Raw genomic sequence first — 13,508 nt, forward strand, 5'->3', positions numbered from 1 at the left:
CCGCATAGTGGCTCTCCTCTACACAACCAACCACAGTTATTCATTTCCTGGATGTCCCTTCAAAGAGAGTGCTATGCAAGTAAACACACAGTGATGGTCCTTTTCCTTCCACTAAGATGGTAGCGCATTAAGAACATTACTCTGATTTTCTTTTAAACACAATAACATATCTGAGAGATCTTTCTGTATCTATACATAAAGAGCCTCCTTATTGTTTCACAGCCACGTAGTATTCCACTCTATTAATTTACCATATTTATTTCACTAGTTCCTGTTAATAGTAGGTACATTACTTAAACAACTTTTAATTTAATTCATTGAATAAGTAATACATTCGTATGTTTCAAAAATTAAATATAAGTATAATATGTATATATAAACGTGTTGTACTCATTCATGTCATCCATCCATTCCAGTGCCCCCAAGCACCACACATACACTCAGGTAAAAACTTTATAGTTATAGTTATAGTTATTATTGTTATTTTTAAAATTTTTAATTTTTTTGGTACATAGTAAGTATGTATATTTGTAGGGTACATGAAATGTTTTGATACAGGCATGCAATGTGAAGTAAGCATGTCATGAGAATGGGATCTCCATCCCCTAGTTTTAGATATAGTCTTCAGAGTTTCCTTATGCAAACAGAAGTAAGTGCAAATGTATATTTGTAATTTTCCTCTCTTTTTGCAGAAAAGATAGCTCCTAGACACAGTATTCTGTGTTTTGCTTTGTTTACTCAACAAAATGCCTTGGAATTTTTTATATCACAGAGAGCATCTTCAGTTTTTGTTCATTTTAACAATTGCATAATCTTCAACTGTGTGGATATACCATATTTTATTCAACTAGTTCCCTCTTAATTAATGGTCATCAAGAACTATTTTGCCTATTCAAATGCTCCATGACTCAACATGCTGTGACTATTGTCTGGCATAGAGAATATTTGATGACTTCAGTTTAAACTTAACTGCTTCTTTACTTTCACTAAAGGTTTTTCACACTAAGGGTTAAATATCTGCTGAATTTTATTATTCTGTGCATGGTAGAAGCCTGTTACCTTAAGCATCATAAATAGTCTCTCTGAATATTATTGAAATGCTGTTGCTACCACAATGAGGAATTACAAAAGATGTTGTAGCAATTATTACATTACTCTTCTCTATTGATTGAGCTGTTGCAGACAGTACCAGATGTGAGTGTGCTGGGAATGCCTGACAATACCCAAGCAATTTGTTTTTAATCTTTTTTTTTTTCTTTTGGGTGTGAAGAAAGTGAAGCCTCCAATATTCATTGATTTTTTAAAATGTTCCCTGACCAGGATCCAAAATGATAATTCCCAATGATCCCTAATTAATTACTTCAAGAGCTAGAGTCCTATATCACTAAATAATGCAGAATATATACAAACCTTATTTTAGATTTGTTTTAGTGGAAACACTTTACATATCACATACAATACTATAAAATCCTTCTTATGCAAGGACCACTATTAGAAGACTTTTATTTAAAAAGTTAAGCATAAATTATGGTAAAGTGGCTTTGGCCACTTTTGGTAAAGATGGTTAAAATTGAAATAATCAGGGGAGGGGAGGGATTCATCTACTTTTCTAAAATAGAGGCATGTTTTGCAATCAAGATAGGGCAAACTCTGGTATTTTAGAGAGGATCTTCAAGTCCAATGTGTAGTTACAATGATGGAAATAGTCTCTATCAAACACAATTTGGCAACATAAAGTAAAAGAAGTAGAATTGAAATATAACAATAGTTATTTAGTTTTCACATAAGGATGGGTCTCTGGGGGTGTAAACTTTGTTACTAAAGAAGCAAGTCATAGATTTTAAGCTTTATGTTTTAAAGAATAAGGATTTAGGCTTTAGTGATAGTATGACCTCTTGGCATCTGAGAGGCAAAGTGCTGCAGTGGTTAAGAGGGTAGGCTTTGGAGCTGGCTGACATGGGTTTGAATTCCAGTTCCAAAGTTTTGTAACTTCAGGAAAACCCCTGAGACTCAGTTTTCTCATCCATCACATAGGGTTTTTGTGACGAACTCAGTGCCTGGAAATTTCAAGCTCTTAATCAGTGGTATCTACATACGGCTTAGCCACTATACTCAGGCACTTCTCCAAGGCTTTTGATTCTCTCTTCTGATTTGCCCCATCATTAAGGTGTGTTCTGCTGTCACATTGAGATGAGATGTCAGATGAGATCCTGGGAAATAATCACGAAAGCCTGAGTGCTGAGAGGCCACCTCTCTGTCCATCCATTTGGCAAACTTGGATTGTTTTTGTGAGTGTTACACTGAGAACAGAGGTGGGGAAGGCTTAGTAATCCCTCAAAGGCCTCTCTATCTAATTTCTGTGCTGTGGCAGGGCACTGATTCCTTTAGTCCTGGAATTCAGAAGACTGCCATCAGAGTATTCCTTCCATTGGGTGAACAGCACACTGTGGAATAAAGAACATAAACTCAATATTGTCTGCTGAAACTCCACTCCTTCATCTGGTCATATTTTTCTGAGCACTCAGAGGAAATGGTGAGAAACGGATGACCAGTTTATTGGAATTTAAAAGAGTGCTTTCCATTTTTAATTCCTACATTCTAAAGTAGCTATATAGTAACCTGTCAAGCATTTTCTAATTTCTTTAATACACATAATAAAGAATGAAGAAAAATAGGGTTATGAAAATCAAAGTAGTATTTTGACTAGTTTGTGTGTGTATTATAAAGAATTCATAAGATATCAAAAGGCTCTATGATACACATAGAAGAATCAAAACAGCATTCAAAGAGTATGCCCTTCAGAAAAGGTCAAAAAAGCCAAGCCCATGGTTTAGAAATGGTAACAATGCACAGATTTAATAAAAAGTTTTAGGTTATGGCTGATTTTTAAAACCACATAAAGTCTAAATAGAGGTGTGAAGTAAGCAATATATAAATATAGGTCTGAAATTTTTCTTGTATTTGTAATCTTTGATCTTTAGGAAATGAGCTACATTTTTACTCACTATTTATCCCTGGCAGATATTAGTTACTTAATATGCTTGATGAATAAATGAATGAATGAATGAGTTAATGCTAGGGTCTAAAAACTCTTGACAAATTTTAACATTTGCAGTATTTTCAATGTGAAAATAGCAAGACTCAGATCTACATCTTGAATGTCAAATGTCTTATGATTGGGTGATAAATCTAAAAATAAGACAAAAAGAATTCTTCAGTATTTTAGGAAAAAACCATAAATGTCATCCATAAATTTGCTGCCTATATAAAAATGAAGACTTTTCATTAAATATGTAACAAAAGATATGTCTTATGACCATAATACTTACATTAATTGTAAGTAATTAAACTTAAATATGTTAATAATTGTAAGTAATATGCTACAAGAGGCAACAAGTTAATAATGTGTTATTAATAATATGCAAACAAAACAAAACTTAAGCTAGACTCCTACAGTGAGTACAGTGAGGTCAAACACCTATACTACTCCTTCTGTTATTTTTTGCTTTTTGTAGATTTTAGGAGCCAAGATAGAAACAAAAATAAAAATCCATTTTCAAGTAGTATATTTAATTCATTTACTTTATTATCTGGAGATCTTATAAAGTAATATTTTATTTTGAGTGATTTTTGCAAGCAATTTGAAATTAAACCTTTTCCTTGCACCTGTAAAAATGTGTAAATGATGGAACTGGCAGCATGATGATCACTTTACAGAGAAGCATTTCCTTCATCATCTTCAAGGTCGTACAGATTTATGATCTAATCACCCATGGCTCTTTAACAGGATGCATTTGAATCTGATTAAAAAGAAAAACAAATAGCTGTATGGATTTATTAATAAAATGTGCCTGACCTTTCACTTATCTACCTCTTTCAACATATTGTGAGTTTAAACCAGAAGGGAGTTTCTGGGGTTTTAATCTTGAATGTTTCAGCTTCAGAGTTGCTTCAGGAGACCCTGTCTACCTATTGGTGTACATGGATCATGGAGGGCTATCTATTTCCCCCCTCTTTCTCTTTGGGGTTTAATTACTTCACCTACATCCTAATTCAGGTAACTCATAAAGCTTAGCCTTTGTTGTAGGTCCAACAGCTGTCTTATGTCAGTAGCAAGTAAAATGTTCACAACGTATCGGAATGCTGCAAGACGGTTTATAGTGCTGCAATAAAAGGTAAATTGAATTTACAAAGATGCATTTGTCACTGATTAAAAACTTACAAAGTTAATTGGAAACACTGTGGAGGTGTTACCACACAACTCGAGGTGTAATGGGTGGTTCTAATTCAGCCTGGAGGAGAATTGCAGGTCCCATTATAGTCTCACACAGTAAGATGCCCAGCGACACCATCCAATTTAAGTAGCAAAACAACACAGTAAAGATTTCAAATATTTTTAATATGAGGTGAGTGTAAATTTACTCACAATTATTCTTGAAAATAGCTGGAGGAGACAGCTTTCTGTGTTACAGAAACACCGAATGTGCTAATCGCATGACTTCCCCTTGCAAAACATATTGAAAGGATTTTATTTTCCCCATCTGCAACTTTTCTTATTTTCCTGCCATTTGCATTGGCAGCACCATGACAAGAAGCACATCAGTTGAGAAGAAAAAAATAAGACTGAGACAGCCAGCAATCTGAAGTTAGCAGGACCCTCCCTTGGGACTTTGGCGAATTATCTCCACATAATTCACTTAACCTTTGCCATTTGGAGACTTGGGAAACTGAATGTTATTTCTAAACTTGAGGCTTTTAATTGCTGGTTTTAATGTCACTAGTCCAGCTCAGTTGGAGAGATGATGATTGAAAAACAGTTCTAGGAGGCTTTTCACCTCTGGTGCGCATCCTGGATATAATTAAGTTGGTGGCCTGGGTGGCTTTTAGATTTCTTCAGACAGGAGTGAACAGTTAAGCCCCAAGTGATGGGACTTATGTAAACATTCTGTGTGTGTCTTGAGTTGAATACCTTTAATTTTAATTTTAGGCCAGATTTTTGTTAAGAGATTAAAAGGCAAGATAATGAAACTGAGTAATTGCCTTTGGTAAACCCATTATACCAATAACGAGTACCAAGTTATCACGGAGTCATCGAATTTTTGGACTGGAGTCTTAGAGATCATGTTTAAATTTAAATCTCTTGTACTGAATTTGATATATATTTAAATTTTTTATTTCTATATACTCTATACTTTTAAAGAGTTTAGTACTATTTACCAGCAGTATTTTTGGCATCAGAGATGGTAGTGACTACAGAATTTTCATATGTATCTAATTGGTTACCTCAGTTGGATGGACAGTTTTAAGTCTCATTGATTCTCCTAGTCAATGGAGACTATATAGACTATGTAGTTTAAAGGCTATATAGACTATATAGTCTAAAAGCTATAGACTATAGGCTATATAGTCTAAAGAATACCATACAGCCACATAAATCTATCTATTTTTTAAGCTAACATTTATTGAGTGCTTGCTGTGTGCTAAGTGCTTCTTGTGTTTAGCCCCATTTAATCCTCACAACAATGCTGTAAGTGCTATCGTTATTCCTATTGTACAGTTGAGAAAACTGAGATTCTAAGATGTTAGGTAACTTGCCCAGGTAAGCATTGCAGCCAGGATTTGCACCTTGTATTGTCCAATTACAGAGGAAGGGCTCTTTGGTATATGACCTTATTACCACTGCATTTGTATGTCAAAGGCCTATTGCAAATATGTAGAGGCAACTATTTCCTTGACCTTTGCTGGTTCCTCAGGATTTGGGGACTAGCTGGCATCAGTAACTAGATGAATATTAGGAGCAAAAGTCAAGTTCATTTCTAAGAGTTAATGTGGTATGGGAGGGGCACAGAATTTGGTATATGAATCTCAAAGTCTTCTCTGACAGTCTTCTATTGATTTAAATAAGTCAACTTCTTAAAACTTCAGCTTTTTAATCCATAAAACTGGGATAATATAGGTTATGAACATTATTGTGAGGATTAAGAGAGATAACATGGGGAAAACACTGGGTAAAATTAAAGTCCTATTTAAATATTAGTTACAATTTTCTTCTTTTTCATATAACATCATTTTCAGGATTTTCAGCAAAGTCTCTCTTATAAAGTAGTTGTACTCACAAGCTGTTTGATGAACTGACTTTTGTAGACTTGGTTCCAGTGATCCATACCTGTTTTGGTTGGAATTTTCCAGCAGATCTTAGGATACCTATGAGGAAATTCCCTTCTTGAATGCTGTGTATGCATTGTCAAAGGAACCAATCACTTTGCAACCACAGTGAAACTTGGAGATAGAGTTAAAGTTAAAAGTTAAAAAAACAAAAATTTGCAGAATTTCATCAGAAAATCTGAAAAAATCAGATATGCATCATTACAGAATGAATGTTAGTTATTATATACCTGAGATGTAAAGTGTGGTTCAACTTAGGAAAGTGGCCCAGCCAGCAGGGAGCTCCATTTATCTTAATTCTTTCTACTTTTCTTAAGCTCCTTTCTTTCTTTTCATCTTGTATCTGTGGTTTATTGAGTTTTGTAAGGTCCTTATTTTTAAAACTGTCCTTTTATTGATGCTGCTCATTAAATAATTATAGTGGCAAGGCAAGTCCATTATTATACTTACAAGAAATCTACTATCCACTGTTGCTAACTCTTGGCTTCCATTCTCAACAAGAAGGTAGGAGAATCTAAATGATTTCAATCTAGAGATAATTTAAAAAAAAACAAACTTTAGCCCTTACTCTTTTTCTCATCAAGCTCTTGGTGAAACAGTTAACGGTGTTGTAAAATAGTCAAAAGTTAGGGTGAAATTCACAAACTTCATAATGAATTCTCAAAATCTATGTATTTGAGTTTTTCTTCCCCATGAAGTATATATTACTATTATTCTATTATTCTTTTATGAATAAGGAAATCAAAGTTTTAAGAGATTAAAGGATTTGTCTGAGATTAGTAAAAGCCAGCAGGGAAGAGCCTGGGATTTATATGACAAATCCTTTTAGAGAAATGCTCACAGACACTTCTCTGCCACAAAGGATAATGATAAACAAATTTATATTATCATCTTTGAACCTAAGGAAGTAGCATCACATTGAACAAACAAAAACAAATTTATTGATATATATATGTATAGATTTACATAAAAAACAATTCTGTTTTAAAAGCATGTATCCCCACAAATCCTTATCTTTTGAAAATATAAGAAAAGTAAAAAATACAAGATAAATTATGGATTACAAGGAAAAGTCTGAACAACAAAAAGAGTAAAATAAGCAAGAGTGAACTTTCCTTGTTTCTAAGTAAGGTATGTTCTCTATCCTCAGAGAGTTACTTCTAGGTGAGACAAAGATCCAAAAGATTTTAAGACTTGAATGACTTTATAATAATATTTTTAATTCGTATGCAATCTCTTTTGATTAAGGATTTGAAAATATTTATGAACAAATGGGCTCAAATTTCTTATTACTCTTAAAATATATTGGTAATACATATATATTATCCAAGTTATGCTAATTCCAGGAAGAGGAGCTGAGCAGCTAAAAGATCTCGATGTGCAATTTATATTTATGAGGTAAGGGCCTTCTTTATTACTGACTCTACAGCACTATGCTTCTTTTTCATGTAGTTGAATTTTTACTTTAGATAGTATGGAATCATGTTTTAATTTAGAAATTAGTTTAGATGCCAGTGAAGATGAGTAGCTGTGTAGTTTGAACAGTCACATAACCTCTTTGGGCCTTAGTTTTTTTCATCTTTAAAGCACATATGTATACAGGAGTGAGGACTGGGAAGAAGAGTAAGATACACAAGCTCAACATTTCTAAAACTCTACTCCAAGCAACACTGGCAGTGGTGTGCTGGAGCCAGAAGCTTGGAAGCCAGTGACATCATATTGACAGTTTATTACTGGCCATGGTTGGGATTATTTACACTATGGAAATGGGCAAGTGCTACAAACCAGGCCCCCTCCCTTTCCCAAGAGCTGGTTGTTAAGCATCTGCCAGCATTTCTGCAGTGTTTACAAATACTCTTTGAAAAAAAGGGTTCACAGATGAATTTTGGAAGCACAGGGTTAAACAAACTTTAACAGTTTCTTTCTCTCTTCATTCCTCCTTTCCTCCATCTTTCCTTTCTTCTCTCTCTTACTCTGTCAAGAAATGTGATTCTTAAAGACACCAAAGAAGAGATATATAGCACTTCACGTAAAACTTTATAGAAATGCTCGTCAGACATATCTCTTAATTTTTAAAGTTACATTCCTCATTGGGACTGATCACATCTTTCCCCATGTCTCTTTCTTCACTTTCTCTGAGATCTATTTCATCATTTATTATACACGTAGCATGCAATATTTTTGTACAAAACAATATTTTTGTATATAATAATAAATAAAAATATATTCAGAGAGTAAAATATAAACTCCTCCCCTTGTTTTTTTTCAATAGCAGATCTTCTCAGCCTTATTACATGCTAAAATGTGCACCACAAGCTCCCAGAAAAAACATTTCAAATTTTATTTGAACACAGACATTGTTTCCTCAAACACCTATTAGCATGTTTAAGCACATGAATATTTTTTGGAAGGCAGTTGCAGAAATAATGGATGAGTGGATTTCTAAGAAACCCCTGAGTTGCAAAATTATATCAAGTGTATGATGCTAAAGATGGTAATTATTTCAGATAGAGGATAAACCACATGATGCACAGAGGTTCTGTTTTCGGATATGTATGTGAAATAAGGACAGATGATTCTGTTGATTTACTTGTAGGATGGAAATGATTTCTATTGTTTATAAGTGTTGGAGTGCTTAGCTCTCTCTTGATGATTATCTAGAGACATCATAGATGTGGAAGATTTTGTGAAATTTCAAGGTAATGCTGTTGCTGTAACCCAAAATAGCTTAGAAATGAAGTCTGTAGTGGAAAATTAAATACACTAAGAACTAAGTGTGTTTAAGAATATATCTATACACATTTACCGATAGATATGAGATAGGCAGACAGACAGATCAATTGATTGACTAATCTAGTAATAAATATAAATATAGTTTTAAAGTTTCCAGAAGAAACTTTGGATCCACAAATTCTATTTAAAGGCTGCCTTTTACTTCTACTGATCCTGTTCACTAAATTTAAATTATTTCTGTGGTACATTTGCAGTTTTTTTTTTTCTTTTTCTTTTCTTTTTTTTTTTTTTTGAGACGGAGTTTCGCTCTTGTTACCCAGGCTGGAGTGCAACGGCGCGATCTCGGCTCACTGCAACCTCCGCCTCCTGGGTTCAGGCAATTCTCCTACCTCAGCCTCCTGAGTAGCTGGGATTACAGGCACGTGCCACCATGCCCAGCTAATTTTTTGTATTTTTCGTAGAGACGGGGTTTCACCATGTTGACCAAGATGGTCTCAATCTCTTGACCTTGTGATCCACCCGCCTCGGCCTCCCAAAGTGCTGGGAACGTTTGCAGTTTTTATGTCCACTGCTTCAGCTAGTGTTAAGGGATGTTATAAGACTACATTTTCTTCTTAAGAAAAATTTATCCAATTAACACCTTTGATTTGTTGTCAAAGATCTTTTAAAGATAAATTGTAAAGTGTGGTTATGAAAACAGCTTACTTGCCTGTGAAATATGGTATAATTATTAAGTGCAATATGAATACCTGGTTCAGTACTTTACTTGTAATAGGCTCATACTACAGGTCTTGTTAGGTTGAATTAGTATATGGATTCTGATAACTGGTATTAAAATAAGGTGTAATGTTAAAAGACTAAAGTAAAGCAAAAGGCCAAGGGAGATGACAACATGGATTAAAGGAATTATTGAACTCTTATTCTGGAACACACAGATAAATCTTAAAGATCGCCTCCTTTAAACTCACCCTGTATCTTATTGAAGTAAGCAATAAAAAACTCTGTCTGGTCTCAATGTGCTAAATGCTACTGCTGAAAGGGTGTTAGACTGAAGGAATCCAGTGGTAAGTTGTAAGTGACACATGCACAGAACTGTTAGCAATTAACCTTTTTCTCCCTCTTGGAATTCACAAGGGACTGGGCCCACAGGAAACTAGAGTTAGCTTTCTTCTCCTTTCAGTTAGGAGTAAATGCCTTTTGCAGAAAATACTGCCTGTTGACCATATTAAAGATAAAGTTGAGAATAATTTACTGCAACCTCACTATCCACAGGTTAGTTAAGTGTTGAAAGAAGTTGGCATGGATAGAGGCTGGGAAGAGTTACTCTTAAGAGCATAGGCACTGAATAACGTTGCAATCCAAGGCAAACTGAACAGGGCAAATGAGGATATTACAAACAGACTCCTGTCAAAAGCAAATATAAATGAGGGTGATTTTCCAATTATTTCTGAATATTTCTAAGGAACAGATTATAAATTCCTGCCCACTTTGAGGATAAATGTACATGAAATGCCAGTTTTACTGTAAAGGAGAAACTTTTTATTTTCTCTCCTTTTCCCAAAAAGAAATAGTCTCAGCTTAACGGAACTGACTTCTATGAAAACAGAGTTGTTTTTAGGAAAAAAAGAATAAATGATGAAATAAGTTGAATATCTGTTATAGGGAATTAAAATTATTCTTTGAAAGCTCCATGCAATTTTGTGAGCTATTGTATACCTAGTGTCCAACACATATTAGGCAAACAAAACATATTTACTGAGTAAATAATAAACAAATGAAGGCAGGAATGATTTTTTTTTTGAAAAAATGTAGGTAGGTAGAGAGGCCAGTGAGAAAACAGAAAAAATATATTGAAAGTGTATTGAAAGATAACTGGACGTCTTTATACATACCCAATACAAGTCGGTGGCTTTAATTTTCTTTTGGCATTTTAATGTTACTCTTCTTTATAATAAACACATAGTTCCATCATGCTTAGCTAATACTTGTGATCTTATTGTATTTTTCCCTTTGTTTAAAAACTCTTATTTCCACCACTAGTGATGACAGTCAACCGTAATGCCATGAATGTTGGAGGAATCTCTCTTCAGGGGAAGGAAGTGGATATCCCTAATTCACAGCAGTGCCAGGTTACTGTAGGAGTAACTCACCCGAAGGGTCTGTAAGAACCATCCCCACCCTGACACACCTCCACTGATTGTCCAGTCACCTTCTGTCACTTCTTCAGATCCCACATCCTATTTGCCATCCTGTTTGCTCTCGTATCTGTGGTTTTCAAGTCCTTCTGCCTTGTGCTGTTTCCACAAGTGCTCATTCTACAGCTGGAGGAGGGCAAACCCACTCTCAGCCTCCCTTTCCACCCACAGATCCTAAAACACCAACCTCAGTTAAAAACCTAGCCCTTCTATCTTTGGAGGGATAGTCAGATTTTGTTCCCAGTTCCTTCAAGGGGATTTAACTAGCTCATCTCTAAGGTCATAATTAGCTCTAACAGACTATGAATCTTGATTTTTATGGTTCTAGGATTCTATGACCTTAAGTAATAACCACACTATATACTTATATATTTCCATTTCAAAGGGCTGACCCATATGTGATTGACCAGGTGGATGGAAGGAGTGGAAAAGCTGCAGGATACCCCTGAGAAGGTTGCTGCGGCCAGCAGCAGACATGGGCAGGTGACTTCTCCCTAGGGATCCTGCAGAAAGGATGCATGCAAATGCTGTTGCTCCCAGGGGTGGGGATGTCAGGGCTTGTCTGCTACCTGGTCCAGCCCCTGAAAAGATTATGATGCCCCCTATACCTAGTATATATTTTGAAATTAAAATTTTTCTTTGTCATAAAACTCAAAATTTATACAGATGTTAAAATGAAAATCATGAGGGTTTATGTTTTGAAAATCATGAGGGTTTATTAAGGTTTCCTGATTGTAAAATTCTGGACAAGTTCATAGAAGTGAAAATTTTATGGCTGCTACTCTATGCACACATTTGGGTCTTTCTGTTTAAAAATTTCACATTGACTTTGAGCTTGGGTTTGAAATTTTGCCCCTTATTTTTGTCAAATGCCAACTCTGTTGTTCTTTCAGTTATCCAGATATGGAGAACTATTAGTTTAAAACCATTCCCATGTATACTCTACAAGTGCACATGGATTAACCCCACGGATATCTCTAGCTCTGTTTCTATTTTTGTAATTTGGTGGCGTTCTCACTTGTTCTATGGCTTCACTGATTACTTCTATGTTGGTCATTCCAGAAAGCCCTCTCCAGGTCCACTCTAGATGACCTCCAAGATTTCACTTTTTCCTTGTGCTCAAACCACCAATTTCTTCAACATTCTCTCATCCATGTAACTCACAAACTTCGAGGTAATTTTTGGCACCTTCCCTTCCTTTTATGCAGTCAGTCACTGATTCCTGTCTTTTCTACTTCTTTAAAACATTTGTCCATTTAGTAAGTGGTGACTGCCTGCATTTTATGCACTGGGCACAGTATTAGGAGCTGGGGATACAACTGGCTTTGCCTTCACAAAGCCTGCAAACAAGCAGGTTTGAAATATCACTTGAATCTTTCCCCTTCCATTCTGTTCCCTTAGTTCCTGTTTCTGTGGCCCTGGACTGATGCTGTGTTGTGCTAATACTGATCTTTTAAATTCCAATTGATCTTCCTGAAACACAAAGATGATCATGCTATTTATTTGCTCAAAAACCTTCAGTGGCTTCCCATTTCCTACTGTGCAGCAGCCTGTTACAGTGGGAGGATACTGTGTCAAGAGTCTGCAGTCTGCTGTGGGTTCCAACCCTGGCTCTGCCTGAAATGCACTGTATGACTTGGGGTAAGTTTCTGATCTTTGTTTTCTTATCGGTAAAGGGATAGGGGCTGGAGGACTGGGTGTGTTGAATCCTAACTCCCTTTCTGCTTCAATTTCCTATTTATTGCTATTGTTTTATTTTTAGAGCCCTATCCATCTTTGGACTTAGGGGGCTTCAAACTTTGGTGTATCTTCTAGGATGTGCATATAATATGGTTTGGCTGTGTTCCCACCCAAATCTCATCTCAAATTGTAATCCCCATAATCCCCATGTGTTGAGGGGACTCCTCCCCATGTGTTGAGGAGGTGATTGAATCATGGGAGGTAGTTTCCTCCATGCTGCTCTGGTGATAGAAGTGCATTCTCAAAAGATTTGATGATTTTATAAATGGCAGTTTTGCCTGGGCTTTTCTCTTTCTCCTGCCACCTTGCGAAGAAGGGTGCCTGCTTCTCCTTCCTCAATGATAGTAAGTTTCCTGAGGCTTCTCCAGCCATGCAGAACGGTGAGTCAATTAAACTTCTTTCCTTTATAAATTACCCAGTCTCAGGGAAGTTCTTTAAAGCAGTGTGAAAACAGACTAATACAGCATAGGAGTTTTCTAAAGAAATTGAATAACATTTTTCTAAGGACTTCTGTTTTTTGCTGTGAAGTTGGAAAAGCTCCTTGATTTATTCCCAGATGGAAAATGTTTAATAATCCTCTGCTCTCTTCTTTCTTGGTATGAAAATAATTGCCAGGGCAGCCATTAGCTATTGCACATGTCTGACTTCCTGAAGTCAGTACAGGTATGTCAGAAG

At 35.6% G+C, this 13,508-nt stretch overlaps 1 long non-coding RNA gene across 1 annotated transcript in view; it reads left to right on the forward strand.

Moving 5' to 3' along the window:
• The window catches only part of LOC135273662 (uncharacterized), a 98,166-nt gene extending 85,438 nt beyond the window's left edge, over nt 1-12,728 (forward strand). Inside the window, exon 4 of the long non-coding RNA XR_010341454.1 lies at nt 12,640-12,728. This is a non-coding gene — a long non-coding RNA (uncharacterized LOC135273662). The remainder of the gene's footprint in view (nt 1-12,639) is intronic.
• Nucleotides 12,729-13,508: the final 780 nt, after the last annotated feature.

The sequence above is a fragment of the Aotus nancymaae genome, unplaced genomic scaffold (assembly GCF_030222135.1).
Source record: "Aotus nancymaae isolate 86718 unplaced genomic scaffold, 86718_ANA_hifiasm-v0.15.2.pri h1tg000008l, whole genome shotgun sequence".
NCBI classification, from domain to species: domain Eukaryota; kingdom Metazoa; phylum Chordata; class Mammalia; order Primates; family Aotidae; genus Aotus; species Aotus nancymaae.